We start from the raw sequence: 19780 nt of genomic DNA on the forward strand, positions 1-19780 counted from the left end.
AACCGCTTGGAGATAGTATTAATAATGCAAGCCCAGATGAACAGCAAGACAAGAGCTAAACTGATGCTTCTCCTCCAGCTGTGATCTTTCAATAGTAATGTGAGGTTAAAAACAATGATGATCTTGCCAGATCGTCATTATCGGGGAGACTCTATAATATGGATTTTCATCCACTTTCTTTAACAGTGAGCCTGCCTTCACTTATTTGTCACATATAAGCAGAAAGTGGGATAAGTGAATTTAAAAACAATGAATGAACAAACTAGGTCCAGTGAGATGGAGGTACTAGAATGCACTGGTTACGAACTAGACCTGCATTTCAATCCCAGCTTCTTGATTTTTCCAGCTGTGAGATCTTGGACAAGTTATTTAACCTCTCCGAGCTTCTCAATTTCTTCATCTCCGCAATGGGGATAAGCAGTTCCTACTTCACTGAATATTCACTGAGATAATGGCTGGCGCACAGTAAGGGTTCAGTGAAAGTTAGTGGCTCATTAAAAAAAAAGAGAAACTGAGAGGAAGACTTCAGCTCAAGACTTCTTTTTTCCTTTTTTGCCACGCCATGTATGTGTAGGATCTTAGTTCCCCAACTCAAGGACTGAACTTGGGGTCCCTGCAGTGGAAGCATAGAGTCTTAACCACTGGACCACCAGGGAAATCCCAACATAAGATTATTCTAAGGTGGGACTGTTACAATTAGCTATTGCTGTTATTCACTGGAGGGAGGCCAAAGAGTTTGTATCCCTCACATGGCTGTGAAAATTTACACAAGGAACTCCTCTCTGAGGCTCAGTTTCCCCATCTGTAAAAAGGGAATAATAATATCAACATGGTGAGGTTTTTATTAAGATTGACCTCATTCATTTGTTCAATGATGCCAGGTACCATTTTAACCTCTAGGGATACAGCAGTGGACAAACCGGGCGAAAATCCCAGCTTGTGTAGAGCTGACCACCTTGTAGAGGGAAGGGACATGCAGTGAACAGTAGCAAGCCAAGAGGATTATTTTGGGTGGTGACTGTTGCTAGGGAAAAATGGAGCAGGTTACTGGGAAAGAAGATGCCCATGAGATGAGTTATTGCCGCTGCAGGGGTCAGGGAGGGCCTCTGTGGGGAGATGACACTGGAGCGGAGACTTGAATGATAAGGAGGAGCTGCCATGTGGCCATCAGCAGGAAAAGCATTCCAGGCAGAGGCGACAGCATGTGCAAAGGCCTGAGGTGGGAACATGTTGGCCAGAGAGGTTGAAGCAGGGTGAGCGAAAGGGAGAGGGAGAGGAGACGAGGTGAGAGAGGTCGTGAGGGCGGATGTGAAAGGATTTCCCGGCCTCACACACTAAGGGCAGGACAGATTGTATTAGTATTTAGTATTAGTAGCAGCAGTTTCACTCTGATTCGCTTCTTCCTGCCCCACCAAGGATCTACTTTGGAAAGGAGTCCCTCAGATATTCAGCCAAGGATCCTGTCAGGTTAATTTGGCTAGAATCCCTCCTTTTAAAAAAAACATCTATTTTTATTTATCTTTTAATTTATTTGGCTGTGCTGTGTCTTAGTTACAGCTCGAGGGATCTTTTTTTCTTTTAGTTGCAGCTTTGGGGACCTAGTTCCCTGACCAGGGATTGAACTCAGTCCCCCTGCACTGGGAGTGTGGGGTCCTAGCCTCCGGACCACGAGGCAAGTCCGCAGAGTCCCCCTTTTCCGCTGGCATTTCCTCTTAGTGATCTTCTGTCCACTGACCCCACCCTGCTCCTTGGCTATAACTCCCACTCGCTCTGGCCGTGCTCCGAGCTGACACCCATCTCTCTCCTACTGTAAAACCCCGTCCGTTACAGTGGTCCCCACGCCGGTCTCAGGGGTCCTGAATAAAGTCGGCCTTCCCATCTTAACAAGCGTCATTGATTCTTTTTCTTTGACGCCTTCCTTCTCTGGATCCCAGCAGCCTCTCATTTTCCTGTCATAACGGGGTCAGCGGACCCCTCGGCATGTTCTCCTTTGCTGCCCCTGGGCTTGGAGTGCCCTTTCCCCACTCCATATCCCTCACACAGTTTTGCTTCCTGACTTCTTTCAGGACTCAGCAGAAATGTCACCTCCTCAAAAAAGCGTTTTCAACTTTCCCCAGACTGAATTAAATGCCCTTCTGATGTGTGGCTCAACTCTTACTGTCCCTGTCATAGCAGCCTTTTTAAGGTAGAGGCTAGGCCTTGTCCTTCCCCTTCTTACAGCTGCCCCCGACACCACCCCCCAGTGGCTTCCTTTTGCATTCAAAATAAGGTCCCATCTCTTACGGGGCTTACAAGACCCTGCCTGATCTGATCCACGTTGGCCTCTCACATTTCTTCTCCTCTGCTTTCTCCCACACAGTCCCTGTCTTCTATCATACTGGCATCCAGCTGCCCCTCAACATACCAGGATCATTCCTGCCTCAGGACCTTTGCACTTGCTATTTGGTCTCCCTTGAATGCCCTCGCTCCAGATTTCTCTGTGGCTGGCTCCTTCTTATTCCTCACATTTCCTCCTCAGAGAGGGTGCGCTGACAACTTGATCCAGAGTAACCTCCTCCCTACTCACTCAGTCTGGCCACACACTCTTTCACTTTGTTGGGGATGAGCCACAGTCTGCAGTCATCTTGTTTATTCATTTGCCCACCCACCCAGATTAGCACTGTGAGGGCAGCAACTGTGTCTGTCTCACAAGGCTGGATCTCTATTGCCCATCACAGAGCTCGGTAAGGAGTTGACACTCAGAAATATTGGTGCAACAAATGAACGAATGAACGGATAGATGACTGGATGGTTGTTGGATGCATGGATGAGTGGGTGGGTTCAGAAACTGTGGCCCCAGCTAGACCACCCACATGCAGCAAGTTTATTGAGTCATCACCCTGCGTGAGGCATTATGGGGAAACACAAGCTGGAATTACCAGCCGAACATCTAATAACAATGATACAATAATAACAGCTAGTGTTTATTGATTACTCATGCTAGGTAGAGTGCTTTCCATCGGCAGTTCCATCTTATTAACTCTTTAAGTCAACCCGAAGATGAAGACACTCTCATTCTGATTTTGCAGTTGGGAAAAACCAAGGCACAGAGAGGGAAGCCTTCCTTACCAGGAGGACTCATCTGGACTTAAGGACTTGAGATGGATTCCAGCAGGTGGAGATGGAAGGAGGAGGTGTTTCAGATGGAGGTTACCGAAGGTACAAAGGTTTGGAGGTAGGGATTGAGAGTCAGTCCAGTCTGGCTGGGACAGGTGTGTACAGAGAGGGAAGGCTGGAAGCCGCCACCTATTGAACACCTACTGTATACTGTTCACTCACTCTAGGCTTTTACTCACAACCATCCCAGGAGGTAAGTTTTATCACTTCCACTTTTCAGAGGACCAATCTGAAGCTTGGAGCAGCTAAAAAACGTGTCCAAAGTCACACAGGAGAATTAGGATTGAACTTGAACCCAGCCTTGCCTAACTCTAGGATGGGCATGCTGGGTCAGGGAGATAGTCAGGGGTTCAGGAGAGAGAAGACAAAGGCAAGTTGTTAACCGAGCAGGTACTAAGAGCCAGGCCCAGCATATTATCTCTTCTAATTCTCACAAGTACCTAGGAGATAGATACTTTTGTCTTTTTTTTTTTTTTCCTACACTGCACAGACAGCTTGTGGGATCTTAGTTCCCCACCCAAGGATTGAATCCAGGCCCTTGGCAGTGAGAGCGCTTCATCCTGACTACTGCACCTTCGGGGAAGTCCCGTGTCATTTTTGATGTTTAAGACTTCAGCGTTTCGGGAGGAAATCAACCCTCCTCCACTCTTCTGGTTGAGTGAAGGTGAGTGTAGTCCTCAGTCCCAGGGAGGGTGAGAACGAGATCCAAGTTTACCAGCTGTTGTTGTTCAGTTGCTCAGTCGCGTCCGACTCTTTGTGACCCCATGGACTGCAGCACGCCAGGATTCCCTGTCCTTCACCATCTCTCAGAGCTTGCGCAAACTCATGTCCAATTGAGGCAGTGATGCCGTCCAACCATCTCATCCTCTATCATCCCCTTCTTCTCCTGCCTCCAATCTTTCCCAGCATCAGGGTCTTTTCCAATAAGTCAGCTCTTCCAATGAGTGGCCAAAGTATTGGAGCTTCAGTTTCAGCATCAGTCCTTCCAATGAATATTCAGGGTTGATTTCCTTTAGGATTGACTGATTTGATCTCTTTGCTTGTCCCAGGGACTCTCAAGAGTCTTCTCCAAGACCACAGTTCATCTATTCCCCTGGACACAATGATTGGTTTAGCAGTGCGGGCCTGACTCAAACTGGCTAATCAAGTTTCGTTCTGGGATTGCTTCTGAAATTATTGGGAAATAATTTCATCAGAGACTGCTGAGTTGACAGGATATCCACGTATAGGGGCCAGAGAGTAATTTTTGGCCCTCTGGAAAGAATTTGCCCAAGAATACAGCCAGTGTAGAGGGACTCCATGCTAAGAGACAAAGGCAGGTTTCTGATGACACTAGCTGAGCAGCTGGATACAGCCATTCCTGAAATCATTCCCTGGACTTCGAAATAATATGAACCCATCAGTGCCCTTCTTTGATTTGAGTTTCTGATTCTTTCAAATAAAAAGTGACCTAGCTAACAAAATTTTTCTCTTCATTTAACATGCAAGAAAATTAAGATTCATGGAGGCAAAGTGACTCGCCCAGGAACACACAGCCAGAAAGTGACTGAGTCACACTGAAATACAACACAGAAGCTGCCTGGCATCCAATAAGTCCTCAGTAAATGCCAGTTCCCTTCCCCCACAAACCACAGGGTGGCGGATGGAGGACTGGAAGAGATACACCATGTGGAGCTCCAAGCTGCTGTTCAGGTTCCAGATTCCATCTGGAAACCTCCAAACTGTGTTGGGGTCTGGTAGGAGTGGGAACCAAGGCTTAGGAGTTGGCAAATAAAATAAACCAGCTGCCAGGATGTCAGTGTTTAAACAAAACTCCTGAGATTTCCAGTCCCTCCAAAAAATGCCATCTGAGGGTCCTGGCTGCAACCCAAGGTTTCCAGGGAAGGGTCCAGGGTCCTAGCACTTAGAAACTTACACTTACTAGCTGTGTACACAGGTAATGGTTTCAGCATTGCCAAGATTCTGTGGCTGTTTGAACTTTTCAGAGCTGCTTTTCTTTGGAGCTGGACAGATAATAAAGGGTTTAACCTGTAGGCTCTGACACTGGGCAGAAGTTGGGCTGTAATCCTGGCTCTTGCCAGCCGGGTGACCTCTGGGACACTACTTAACCTCTCTGAGCCTTAGTTTCCTGTTGTATGAAGGGGACAGGAATGGAGGAAGAAATCAGGCAAATCAGGCAAAACCTTTTAGTTCAGAGTTTAGAATCTCTTTAGCATTGGGGCCACATGAGGCCATGTAGAGGCTGAGCCCTGGCATGGACAATCACACCTCTCTCTGAACCTCAGTTTTCTCATCTGTAATGTGGGGTTCAGGATAGTCTCCACCACACGGGTGTTTGGGAGGCAGGGATGAAATCATGGGGGAAGCATGCACAGCCCAGACTACCACTTGGTACCGGTGAAGGGTGAGTGGCCGTGCCAAGTACGAACTCAGACCACCCTCCAACTGGAGGGCTCCGCCTGCCTACGGACGGGTAATTTGAGCCCACACAGTAATTATCTGCCAACATTTATTTCCCTATGAACCCAGATTTCCAACTTCTCAAAAAAAAAAAAAAAAAAAAACGACGCTCTGGCTTCTCTGGGCCTATGTTCTTCTGTGAACCCCAGGCTGGGGCTGAGCGCCAGCTCATCCAAGCCTGAGCTTTTAAAGTCTTACAGGCAGCCCACGCAAGTTGTTTATGAGGCCTGCTTGGCCTCTGCAGGGATCTCGGTCTGTGAGCCTAGGAATAAATCATTAGAAGTGTGGCCAGCGATGAGGGAAAGGATCAAACAGTGCCAGAGAAGCAGTCACAGGCCCCTTAAGGATGCTGGGTCTGCAGCTGGGCCCATGGGATACTCTGGATCAGGGGTGTGGGGCTGGAACCCTCGCCCACTCTAGCCCCCCACTGCTCTGTGCTACCGTCTGCGCTTCCTGGTCGTGCTATGTCTTCCTTTGTTGTTCAATCGCTCAGGCGTGTCCAACTCTTTGCGACCCCATGGACTGCAGGCTTCCCTGTTCTTCACTATCTCCCGGAGTTTGCTCAAACTCATGTCCATTGAGTCGATGATGCCATCCAACCATCTCATCCTCTGTTGCCCTCTTCTCCCCCTGCCCTTAGACCCATCTTTGCATTTTCTTCCATTTTCAGACCTCCCTGAAGCCCTCCCCACCACCATTCTCCACTCCACATCCTGCCAATAGAACAAAGTAACGAGATTTAAAAAAATAGGGAGGGGAGGAGTGACTACTTTAGTGTGAGAGGCCAGGGAGGGCCTCTCTGAAGGGCTGACATTTGGGGGCAGATCTGAGGGATGCAAAGGAGCTGGGCATGGGAAGACGTGCGGACAAGGTGTCCCAGGGAGAGAGAACAGGAAGTGCAAAGGCCCTGAGTCAGGGAACAGACTGTAAGAGGAAGAGAAAGGCGAGCTATGCACCCAGAACTGGGAGGAAGGCAGGGGTGTCGGAGATGAGGTCCTAGAGAGAAGTGAAGAAAGCCTTGACGACTTGATAGGATGTTTAGATTCTGAGAACCACATAAGCCGCAGAGGGCTTCTCAGCAAGCTAGTGGCACGGTGTCACGCAGGTTTTTAAGACCCTCCAGCTGCATTTGGTAAACAGTCTGTGGGGAGACTGACATGGAAGCAAGAATCTAAGTGACAGGACCCGGCAGGCGTCCGGGAGAGAGACGGTGGTGGCTGTTGAGAATCCAGAAAACAGATTCAAGGCATATTTTGAAGGTGAAACAAACCAAATTGCCGACGGCTCAGACGTGTGAGGTGAGGGAAAGAAGACTCAAGGAGGAATCTGGGTTCTGTCCTGAGCAACCAGCAAGCGGGTGGCAGCCACTTCTGAGAAGGCGAGAACAGGGAGGAACACGCCGGTGAGGCCAGAGGAGGACTGGGGGCTGTGAAGACTGGCTGCGGGGCCTGCAGGGGAGCCTGCAGGCAATGAGGAGCCATGGAGGGCTTTTGAGCAACAGCAGAATAGTCACTCAGTCATTCAGCCCATGCTTATGGGACAATGATTCACATTCGGGCTTCTGTGGCGGTAAAGAATCGCCTGCAATGCAGGAGACTTGGGTCCGATCCCTGGGTCAGGAAGATCCCTTGCAGGAAGGAGTGGGCAACCCACTCCAGGATTCTTGCCTGGAGAATTCCATGGGCAGAGGGGCACGTTTAACTCTCTTCTAGACAACGATGCTCCTCCCAACCAACAAAGGATTTCGGGGCACAAATCACCTTCCTGAGACCAGAGCGAGGATAAGGCGGGGGGTCTCACCTGCTGACCCACGGCTTCCCTTCCTCTCCTCCATCCCTTGCTTTAGGAGCTGAAGTGCATTTAAAAACAATCTTCATTTCCTCACTGACTGTCTGTCCTGCCTTTTAAAAGCTCCAAGAATACAGCAACCACCTTTATCGCTTCTGTGTCCCCACTGCTGAGACCTGTGCCAGGCACACAGTAGGTGTTCCATGACTATTTATTGAGCAACCACATTTTTTTTTAAAGCCATCTTTTGCTTTTTTAATTCATTTTTTGGCTGCATGGCATGTAGGATCTTAGTTCCCTGACCAGAGATTGAACCTGTGCCCCTGGAATGGAAGCTAGAATCCTTAACCACGGGATCACCAGGGAAGTTCCCCCACCCAGTCTGCCATCCTGAAGGACCAAATGAGAAACTATCAAGTGCTGGGTTCAGGCCTGGAACACAGGAGACGTTCAGCAAATGGCAATGAAGAAGCTCGGAAAATAAAGGCATGCTGTCTGCCAGCCCTGGCCCAGTGTCTGCTGGGTCTTGAAGCTTCCCCAGGCCAGGATGGGTCTAAAGGGTGGGGACACAGAGGTAGCCTGTGACCCACCCTCCTGGGCCCCTGTCTCGGTCCTGGACAGGACAGGTAGGCGTGGTGTCTGCACTAATCCCCGCTAAGCAGCCGGACATGTAAGGATGTGTAATCCGAGCGTCCTAGCCTTCTGGCTTTAGCCTGACCTTGGCTGGGCTGACCCAAGTCAAGGTGGACACCCTGGCCCCACGAGGCCCCCCAGAGCTGCGACCCTGCACACAGCCAGGGACAGAGACTAAAGCGAACACTTCTCTGAAGGCAGAGGGTGACAGGCTCATCCAGGCCCCCCCCCCGCCCCGCACCGCTCCACCCCGGCCATTGTGGGGAGTGTGGCTCTGCACCGCTCCCCCATGACCGCATCTCTATCCCAGAGTCCGCCCTGATGCGGGAAATACTGTACAAAGACACTGTGTCAGGGAAAAAAGAGGAATCCATTCATTCATCTGGCAAATGTTTTTTTTTTAGATTTTTTCTTTCTTTTTTTGATGTGACCCATTTTTAAAGTCTTTATCGAATTTGTTACAATATTGTTTCTGTTTTATGGTTTGATATTTTTGGCTGAGAGGCATGGGGGGAATCTTAGCTCCCCGACCAGGGACTGAACCCATACCCTCTGCATTGGAAGGTGAAGTCTCAACCACTGGACCACCAGGGAATTCCCCTCAGCAAACATTTATGGAGCCAAAGCTATGTGCCTGGCCCTGTTTGAGATTCTCAGGACACAGCAGTGACCAACACAGACTTTGTCTTCAAGTCTCTGACAGTTGGGTGTGGGGAACAGATATTAAATGGGAAAACATAAATTAACAAGGTCACTTCAGATACTACAAAGAAAATGGGTTAATGGAATAGAGAGTGACCAGGTGTGGAGAGGATATTGTTAGCTGTGGTGGTCAGGGAGGGCTTCCTGAAGGAGGTGACATCTGAACTGAGACCTGAAGGAGAAGGATACAGCTGTAGGAAGATCCAGGAGACGAGTGTCCAGTCAGAGAGAAGAGATTTTAACCCCCATAAGTTATATAAATTGGCAACATTACTTCTATTTATTCAGTACTTACTATGTGCCAGGCCCTGCTCTAAGCAATAAGTTGTTTAACACTCAAAATGATCCATTCTTGTCATCTCATTTTATGGATGAGAAAATTGAGCCACAGAGAAGTTACTTTGCCCAAGGTCACACAGCTAGCATATAGCAGAGCCAGGATGTGAACCCAGCTCTGCTCTGTCATCCAACTTAAGAGTTGTTACCTATCCCCAGAGCACAGGGAGGATAAAAATTAATTGCTGAGCACCTACCAAGCACCAGGCCCTCTGACCTCTGTCACCTGCCGGGCACTGCCTCTGAAGGCCACCCACTGGTTTCCTGCCATGTACATCTCTTTCCTCCTTCCCTGTTGCCACCTATCCACCTCCCGTTCTAGGAGTGGCCATACGACCTGGGCTGGTCCAGTCGGCATATTCCAACCCTCCTAGACACAGTGATCGGCTGCGTGATGGACATGTGATACAAAATGGGCCAGTGAAAGCAAGCCCTGGGACTTTGGATAGCTCCTGGGACTGGAGAGGAGCAGTTCTCTTTTGAAGGGGAATGTCTAGCTGGGATATGGGAGGCCAGGAAACCCAGAGAGCTTGCCTGAGAATGAAGCTCACCCACGGGAAGGCAGAGACCAAAGATGGAGAGAGACTAAGTTGCAGTGACAAGTCCTCACAATATGGTTCGAGGGCCTGTTTATCTGGGCTAGAAGCCAGAGCTACTTCTGGACTTTCCAGTTGCTTGAGCCAATAAATCATCCCTCCCCTTCTTTTCGAGCATAAGCCAGTTTGAATTGGATTTCTGTCACTTGCAACTGAACTCAGAATATTTTTTTCCTCCTAGAACGTCCTCCCTTCTCTTTTCCCCAGCTACTGATAGTTCTGTCCTTCCTATCACCAAGAAAATAACCACCACTGTCATCATCAATAAAATCACTGCCTTCATTAATACTTCTATTACCACTGCCAGTAATAACGCCATCATCACCACCACCAACATAATCACTTCTGGGGCCATTATTGCTCCTATGATAGATGCTAATGTTACTACTATTGCCTCTATTAATGTCACACTTTCCATCTGTAAACCTCTACCTAGTTTACAAAGCATTTTCCTTCTAAAAATATTTATTTATTCATTTATATGGCTGCACCGGATCTCAGTTGCAGTTCTCAGGATCTTCGACCTTCCTCGCAGCATGTGAACTCTTAGTTGCTGCATGTGGGATCTAGTTCCCCAACCAGGGATTGAACCCAGACCCCCTGCATTGGGGAGCTTGGAGTCTTAGCCACTGGCCCACCAGGGAAATCCATGGCAGGTGCAAGGGCACTGAGGTTTGCAAAGGTGATGGAGTCTGCCTCCTGCCATAGGACAGGCTACTAGGCTTCCATTCATTCATTCCCTCACCTATTCATTCATTTATGGAAGAAACGCCATTGACTGCATTCTGTGTGAGGGTGGGCCTCACACATTCTGTGTGAGGGTGGGATGCAGCGGTGAGCACAGACGTGGTTCCTGCCCTCACCGAGCTGCCAGTCAGGGAGACATTTCAGAAAGCTTCCTCGCAGCCCACACAAGAAGCCTGGCCAGGATCTTCCGCTCCTACTCAGGGTTCTGAGACTGCAGTGGAAGAGCCCGGTTTGCAGGCTGACTTGATGGACTGCTGGGGATTGTAGCTATTACCTGAGCTGTCTTAGCCAACGGACTCAGCCTCTGAATATTTCTCCCCAACTGGACAGTGAATTCCTTGTGTGTGGGGGAGGCGGTTCTGGAATATGGAAGTCAGGTGGGGAAGGAGCCTGACCTTATTTCTCTGTCTGTACAGTGCCTAGAATGGGGCTAGGCACACAGTGGGGGCGCAATAAATGCTTATTAGTGGATTGTTTTTCAGAGGCAGACCTAAGCCTCCTTTCTTCCACCCTTTCATCTATCCACTCCATTTTCTATCCATTCATTCACCTACCACACACCTAATTCCTCCATTTCACCCATTCTCCATTCTTACGTTCATCCAGCCAGCCAGCCACTTACCAGTTTACACTTAGGTGTCCACTCACCCATCCATCCATCCAACTGGATATGGTTCATCTTCCTCCCTCTCACTGCCCTACTGTCTACCTGTTCATTCATCCACCCAGTTTTCCACCTGTCAGTTCCTCTACTTTCCTTTTCTCTCTTCCTTACCTTCCCTCCCTCCCTTCATTCTTTCCTCCTTCCACTCATTCTGCATTTTAAAATTCATCCATCTTCTATCCACTTATGCAGCATCCAATATCCTTTAGTCTTCTACCATCCATCCATCCATCCATCCCTTCCTCTCTCTCCTTTCCTATATTCATCTTTGTCTCCATCTTTCTTTTCATCAATTATTCATGCATCCCTCAAGCATGTCAGGCCCTATGGCAGCTGCCATGGGTAAGGTACTCACCACTCGATTCCCTCCTCAGAGAGATCACAGTTGAGCCGGACCAGTGGTTGCTCAGGACCAGGCTCCCTTACCCGGTCCCTACAGTCTGTCTCCTGAGCCCTCAGCCCTCCAAGGGACCCCAGCTCTCATTTAACCCCCCCTTTTTTTTTTGCTTGCCTGTGTTTGGAATCTTCCCTAGAGTTCCAGCCCACAGCCCAGGCAGCGATTATAAACACAGCTCCTTTCTCCGGCTGTTCCTAGAACTGTTAAGCCCTGCCTTCAGAGAATACAGCCCTGGATGAGGCAAAATTGCCTCACAGCTCCGTGCACCTGTGTGGAAAAACAGTACAATGCTGCTTAAGCGCCTACTGTGTACTGGGATGATGATGAGTGTAATGAAGAAGATGACCTCAAATTTCAGAGCCTGAAGGCCCCTCCTTGGTTCAATGCTTCCCTTTTACTCGTTCTAGGGTAAGAGTCTAGGATCAGCCCAAAGAGGGGAGTGACTGACCCAGGTCTCCAGGCCAGTCCGCGGCAGGGCAGGACTAGATTAGGGGTCTCCTGACCTGGTGCTCCATCCCCTATCTGATTGGTCCCAGCCTCTGCCCACTTTCCTTGGGCAATTTAGGAGGATTCCAGGGTCCAGGTTTTTGTTCTCGCTATGCCTCTTCTCAGCCTCCATCCCTAGAATGTTAACATTTTCCTCGCTCTTAGCAATTTGCGATGAGCTTGCAAGATTGAACAAATAAAACCTGATTCTCTCAGCCACTTTTGAGGCACTCCGAATTCCGCCAGGGCTTCTTATCTTCCCTGACAACCCAGACCCACTCCTTTGCTTCCTTTTAGAACCCGTCCTTCCAGTTTCCTAAGGAGGGCTCCGTCCTTCCCCCTCCCAGGGGTTGCAAACAGGGTGGCCTACGAGACCCAGGCAGAAAGTACAAACAGCTCCAGCCGGCTGGATGTAAAATTCCCGGAGCAGCAAGGGATGCTCAGGCCCCTCTCACCAGCTCCTGGAGGGAAAAGAGGTGGTCCAAAGGCAGCCTCATTTTCTGACTTCTTTTTTTTTTTTTTTTCATTTTCCGACTTCTTAAGAGAAGCAAACAAATAAACAAGTCTAGTTTTTCCCCATGAAATCTTCCAAATTGTTAATGCTGGCAGCTAATTAAAATATGTAAATACAGTTCAATTTAAACAATACACATTAGCAGGCTAGATCTGCTTCTTCCTTCACAACTTCATCTGGTAGCTGGTTCCCTCCTCCCCCACAAACTGCCACAAGAGAGCTTTGCTCCAAGAAGAGCTTACTGCTTTGAATACAAATGACATGATCATAACAGCAGCAACTACCACAAATTGGATAGTCAAACACTCAAATCACCCCTATGAGATACTGGTGTTATTTTGCCAATGAAAGAGAAAAAAAAAAAAAACGAGAGGCTCAGAGAGGTTAAGGAGCTTGCCCAAGGTCACACAGCTAAATGACAACCTGGATTTGAGCCCAGGTCTGTGTGACTCCAAGACGGTGACCTAGCCTGGTGGTGGTGGCACTGTCCTCTGGGAGGCAATGGGAAAACTGCGGGTGGCAGGCATTTCTGATCGTCACATGTGGGGTTGGTATTCAGTGGGTGGGAGCTCAGGATGGGAGAAGCCCTGTGATGCACAGTCTTGCATCAAAGTCTCATCCCACCCCAAATGCCAATGCCAGTTTCTCTCTTCCCCCACACTGGCAGCTATTATTGTGTGCCAGCTGTATGCCAGGGATTGAGATCCAGCCACACAATGAGGTAGGTCCTATTAGTAACGTCACTTTATAGGTGGGAAAACTGCAGCTTGGAGGCGAGTGGGTGGTAACTTGACAAAGGTTATATGAAGTGGCACCAGGGCCAAGACTAGAGTGAAAAAATTTAAGGGTGCAAAACTGAAGTCTCCCAAAACTCAGAAATCAAGATATATAATATTTTAGGGCACTATTTTAGAAAATCATACTTAATGCAAAAAAAAATGCATGACAAACAAAAATATCTATATCTATTATAAATTGACAAAGGTTATATGAAGTGGCACCAGGGCCAAGACTAGAGTGAAAAAATTTAAGGGTGCAAAACTGAAGTCTCCCAAAACTCAGAAATCAAGATATATAATATTTTAGGGCACTATTTTAGAAAATCATACTTAATGCAAAAAAAAAATGCATGACAAACAAAAATATCTATATCTATTATAAAGACAGGATCTGCCATGTTGAGCCATCTTGGAGTCTGAAAGAAAAGAAAAAATCAATAATATCGATTCTGGACTTGCTGGCCTTACCTGAGCCCCACCCCTGAGCTGCCGAGTCAGGGTTCGAACCCAAGGCCATATTAATGGTACCCTGTCTCTCTATCACTAGCCTCAGTAAGATGGGGAGTGGAGAGGCCAGTCTTCTACCAGCAACTCTCTGGGGCTTGAATTGCAACTGGTTAAATTATAAGCCCCAGAAAGCCGAGATTTGTAAGCCGAAGACAGACAGGCCTTTAATTAGAGCCAGGCGGGTGGGTGGCTGGCTAATACTAAGCTCCGTAATAAGAGCTGTATTTTTGAATTCGCTGGCTTGATCACACACATTCTGGAGGCTTCATTGGAAACCTGTTCATAGAAAATAGAGTAAACAGCTATTTCTACCCTGGGAGAAGGAAAAGGACTCTGCAGCAGGGTGACTGTAACAAGGGTGGGCTCTGAGAACAGTGGATCCGGGATGAATTCCGGCTTTGCAGCGGACCTTCTGTGTGACCCTGGGCGAGTCACAGCCCTCTCTGAACTTCTGTTTCCTCATCAGCAACACGGGGATGAGAAAGGTCTATCCTGGAGGTGGTGAGGATGAGTAGAAACAACACACAGTAGGTCTGCATGCCTCATGGGTTTGGTTCCAAGGATAATTATAAAAGATGAATCATGAATCATCATCCTTTACTCTTAAAAGATCCCTAGCTTTCAATTGGGAGGACTTAAAATCTGGAAATTCTAAAGGCAAGAAGTGAAGTACTTTATTCTGGATAAGATCTCCCTCTTGGAGACCAGGAGGTGCATGTCTAATTGTGGGGTGGGGGGGGGTGGGGGCGGGGGCTTGTTAGGGAAAGGTGAAAGGATGAAGGAGGAAATAAAAGAAATTTTCTTTTTCTGTCTCTTCCTTCTCAAGGAAGAGAAACCCAGTTATGCATTAGCTGCTTGGGTAAGAAAGTCTGTTGGAGTTAAGTCTTTGGCTCATAAGGACTTCCCTGGTGGTCCAGTGGCTATCACTCCCAATGCAGGGGGTCCGGGCTCGATCCCTGATGAGCTAGCTGGATCGCACTCGCCGCAACTAAAGATACTACGTACTTCAATGAAGACTGAAGATCTCACATACCACAACTAAGACCCAGCACAGCCAAAAAAATAAATCAACAAAATTATTTTTTTTAAAAAAGGCTTTAGCTCATAGAAGCACTCATTATGGTTCTGGTTCTAAAAAACAACAGCAGGGGTTCCAGACCTCATGAGCTGCCATTTCTGGTTGTGAGCGCACAGGGGAGCTGGTTATTGTCCACAGGGCTGGTCTGGAGCAGCTGAGAATTCACAGTGGAGTCAGCCAGGGGCTGCTGACTTCTTGGGAACAAGGCTGGTTCAGATCGGTCAGGAGGAAATTTCTGCTGATGTCTCCTTTACTTACAAGGCTAATTGCCAAGGTTGTGCACAAATTGGGAAAAAAAAAAAAAAAAGCTGCTGTGGGGGCGTGCCAGGCCCCTGATAATGTAAATAAAGCGTCAACAAGCCATTAGGTTGAGAATAGAAGGACCAGTAGATAACAGAGTGGCCTTCAGTTTGGACACTGGCTATAAGCGGGAGGCTGGCTCCAGTGATTCTGCCCAGAAGGCCTGGAAAAGTGTGGGGCTGTCCTGAGGATAGTTGGGGGGGCACTTGGGCACCCAGGGGGCAGAGGCTGGTACGCTGGGTGGCCTGAACCGCACAAAACAGGGCTGCTTACGATTTCTCGAACCTAGGCTCTGACTCCATTTTACATCTAAACACATCAAAATCTCCCACCAGTGCCAAGGTTTAACATAGCCCGAATTTTCCAGAAATGCAACCATTGACTGAAACAGCTGTAGAACTGTCTTTTCATCTGTTCAGAACTTCACTGAGAGTTACTCACGACACTGGAAAAACCGCATGACTGATGGCAGCGCCGCTCGTGGTATGTGGGCTGCCAGCACACCTGCGGCTCGTTTTTCCCTCTGTTGCACTTGCAGCGCGTCTATGTATAGGGTACGCACCTGACGCTTCATCGTGTTTTCTGGAGTCATCGTCGTGACCAGGCATTTGTGTACTGAAATGCATACAAGTTTAATATAAATTATTTTCCTTGTAATTCTTTCTGCTAAAGTTAGGGCATTACGTGTATTGATTTGGCTGGGGGATGAGTTATGTACCTAGGCAAAGACTAGTATCTACTTCTTTTTTTTCTTTTGACTGTGCAGCACGTGGAATCTTAGTTCCCCAACCAAAGATCAAACCCTTGGGAGTGCCCCCTGCAGTGGAAGTTCGAAGTCTTAACACACTGGACTGCTAGGGAAAAGGGAAAAGGGAAGTCGCTCAGTCGTGTTCGACTCTTTTTGACCCCAGGGACTGTAGCCTGCCAGGCTCCTCAGTCCACTGGATTTTCCAGGCAAGAATACTGGAATGGGTTACCATTTCCTTCTCAAGGGGATCTTCCCGACCAAGTCAAGTATATTATCTATGACTTTCATAGTGGTGAGGAGTTCACAGAATATTTGTCATATAAAAGGGGCTTGGATTGGTTAGGGAGTGGAGAACAATTACCCTGAGTGACGTGTGTGTTTATACATCTTCCCTTCTCAGGGCTGCCTTCCATGACCCTCTCCTGCCTCCCTGATGAGGGCTCGTCTCTCTGCTCGTGCTTTCAGGGCCAGGCTGAGGAGGGGGCATACACTACCACCTCGAGAGTTCACATCTTAAATTTTACGCCCTGGCACCTCACTCTCTTCCTGGCCCCGCCAACGTGAGTTTGAATGTTTGCAGGATGAGGTGCAATGCCCATCTCCACCACTCTGCTAGGAGCTCTGTGCAGTGGAGCCCAGTCTACCGTGTTCATTGTGTCCATCGCCAAACTTCCAACTCCTAGCACTGTGGTGCCTGATGCTCGGGGGTCGCCGGTTGAATGAATGAAGGGCTGGTATGCTGCATATGCTGCTGCTAAGTCGCTTCAGTCGTGTCTCACTCTGTGCGACCCCATAGATGGCAGCCCACCAGGCTCCCCCGTCCCTGGGATTCTCCAGGCAAGAACACTGGAGTGGGTTGCCATTTCTTTCTCCAATGCATGAAAGTGAAAAGTGAAAGTGAAGTCGCTCAGTCGTGTCCGACTCTTAGCGACCCCATGGACTGCAGCCCACCAGGCTCCTCCATCCATGGGATTTTCCAGGCAAGAGTACTGGAGTGGGCTGCCATTGCCTTCTCTGATACTGCATATACACCTAAATAAAAATGCATACATTTTAACTAAAGGTGATCAACTCTGGACGAGACACCAGGTCTGCAAGAGCAAGTAAGACCCAACCCTCCTTCCTGTTTAGTAGCAGAGGGACAGACACACAACTTATTGCAAAGCAGAGTGAGAGGGTCCAGGGGAGGGGGGAGAGCCCACTGCCTGGGAGAAACTGAGTCCACCTGGGAGCAGGAGGAAAGACTTCCTACAGGAGGCACAGCTTGAGGCCTGGGAGAGAACATTTGCCAGGCTCCCCATCCCACCCAGTCTAACCCATTTTATGGCTGGGGAAACTGAGTCTGGTTCTGGGTCCAACTCTGCCACGTGTGACCTCAGCAAGTCTTTCCCATCTTTGGGCCTCACCCTCCCCATATGTACAATGAATGACCTTCAGAGCCAGCCTAATTTTGTGACTGGGAATAAAACTGGGAGCGTGGCCTGCCTCTCCTGCTCACTCTTTGACTTCTCTGGTTCAAACCTTGAGGCAGAGGTCTTCCCTGGTGGTCCAGTGGCTAAGACTCTGTACTTTCAATTCAGAGGGCCCAGGTTCGATCCCTGGTCAGGGAACTAGATCCCACATGCCGCAATTAAGACGCAGCGCAGCCAAATAAATATTTCACCTCTCTATGCCTTTCTGGTGGAAACTGAGCCCTAAATTTGCAGGTGAAACAGAAACAAAGCTGCCTGTCTCCTGGCTTTGAGTTAGATTGCAGAGGGACTTTCTCCTGACTTTGAGTTAGATTGCAGAGGGACTGTCTGACAGTGGCGCTTTAGGGGAGTATGCAGAAGTGGCATGGATGGTGGGGTTGAGTGGCAGGCAACATGGGGGCCAAGAAAAGGGGCTTTAGAGAGAGGGCTGAGTTCCAGTGTTTGGGTTTCACCCTGGACCCAGGACAAATTCCTTTCCCTCTCCAAATCTGTTTCTCCATCTGTGAAATGGGCGCAGGGACCCTTCGTCACTCGTTGAGTGGTGGGATCTAACGGGAGCGTGCCTGTGGAGGGCTGGTCCAGGGCTTATTCAGTGAAGGGAGCTGGGGTAGCTCCCGGGTCTGTGGAGGCAGCGAGATGACTGGAGATTTCCAGAAGGCAACAGCATGTCTTCCTCTCCAAGGGGTAAGAGGAAGGAAAGGGCCCTTTCAGCTGCCTTGTTTTCTCTTTCAGGAAATCTCCCCAACTTTTTTTTTCTTTTAGTATTTATCTGGCCTCACTGGGTCTCAGTTGTGGCATGAAGGATCCAGTTCCCCGATAAGGGATGAACGTGGGCCCCTGGCATTGGGAGCGCGGGGTCTTAGCCACTGGACCGCCAGGGAAGGCCCTCTCCACCCACTTTCATGCCACAGAGCTCTCATCTCAAACCTTAGCCGGCCACCCCCTGGGTGCTGAGTACTTCACCAGGAGAAGAGCCTAGAAGTTTGGCTCAGCCCTTCTCTGGGGCATGTTTCACATTTTTCGTTCATTTGGTCACCAGGTACTGAATAATTTCTGAGTTCTAGGCACTGTGCTGGGCTCTGAGGAGCACAGCCGTGAAGGAAGCAGGAAGTCATTTCTCAGGAGAGAGGTGTGTGTGTACTCAGTCGCTCAGTCGTGTCTGACTCTGCGAACCCACGGACCATAGCCCGCCAGGCTCCCCTGTCCGTGGGATTCTTCTGGCAAGAACACTGGAATAGGTTGCCATTTTTATCCTCCAGGGGAACTTCCTGACCCGGGGATCGAACCTGCCTCTCCTGCATTGGCAGATTCTTCACCACTGAGCCACCTGGGAAGCCCCAGGAGAGAGGAGGAGCCAATAAACAGATAAATAACAGCAGGGACGTGATTGTGGGGAGAGATGCCTATGAGGGAGAAGGCAGCTGGTCGGGAAAGGCCCCTCGGAGGTGGCTGTTGCGCTGAAGTCTGAGGATGAGCAAGATAGAGGAAGCAGAAAGTACAAAGGCCCTGAGACAGGAACAAGGTATGTTTCAGGACCAGAGAGGAGGCCAGGGTGGAAGAAGTGAGGAAAGGAAGGTCGGAGATGATGACGGAAAGGCAGATCACATGGGGTTTTGGAGGCTGGAGTGAGGAGCTTCCAGTTTCTTCCTAAAATCCCAGAGGAAAGGAAGATCTTCCCAGTAGGAGAGCTCCGGGTAGGAGAACTCCCCGGAGTTCCAGAGCTCGTGGAGACCAGCCTCAACAGTGCCTCCTCGACTCCACGTGGGCAGGCTGCCCTGCCTAGGCCACCCCTTGCTTTCCCCTTACCTGTCCAACTCTTCCTCAGCTCAGCCTTCCTTGGGAAGATCCCCACCCTCTGCCAGCTGCAGCCCATGGGGAGCTCCTCCCGCCGACCACCCCTCTGACACTGGAATCCTCTGGGAACTCTTGCTGGCGAAGCATCCCTGGTCCCCCCTACAGAGGCTGATTCAGGAGGTCTGCGGTAGGGCTCAGGGATCGCCTTTGTTTTTTTTTTAAAGGATTTATTGGGCTGTATCAGGTCTTAGTTGCAGCAGGTGGGATCAAACCCAGGCCCTCTGCCTTGGGAGTGCAGTCTTGGCCACTGGCTGCTGCTGCTGCTGCTAAGTCGCTTTAGTCGTGTCCGACTCTGTGCGACCCCATAGACGGAAGCCCACCAGGCTCTCCCGTCCCTGGGATTCTCCAGGCAAGAACACTGGAGTGGGTTGCCATTTCCTTCTCCAATGCATGAAGGTGAGAAGTGAAAGGGAAGTCGCTCAGTCGTGTCTGACTCTTAGCGACCCCATGGACTACAGCCTACCAGGCTCCTGCGTCCATGGGATTTTCCCTGCAAGAGTACTGGAGTGGGGTGCCATTGCCTTCTCCACTTGGCCACTGGACCAGCAGGGAAATCCCAGGAA

General features: G+C 49.3%; 1 protein-coding gene and 1 non-coding gene across 2 annotated transcripts in view; one reads left to right on the plus strand and one right to left on the minus strand.

Moving 5' to 3' along the window:
• Positions 1-19780, minus strand: part of KCNB1 (potassium voltage-gated channel subfamily B member 1) — a 110497-nt gene that overhangs the window by 16005 nt on the left and 74712 nt on the right. The window lies entirely within an intron of this gene.
• On the plus strand, positions 17429-17501 carry TRNAE-UUC (transfer RNA glutamic acid (anticodon UUC)). The gene has a single exon. It is a non-coding gene; the product is annotated as a tRNA-Glu (tRNA).

The sequence above is a fragment of the Bos taurus genome, chromosome 13 (genome assembly GCF_002263795.3).
Source record: "Bos taurus isolate L1 Dominette 01449 registration number 42190680 breed Hereford chromosome 13, ARS-UCD2.0, whole genome shotgun sequence".
NCBI classification, from domain to species: Eukaryota; Metazoa; Chordata; class Mammalia; order Artiodactyla; family Bovidae; genus Bos; species Bos taurus.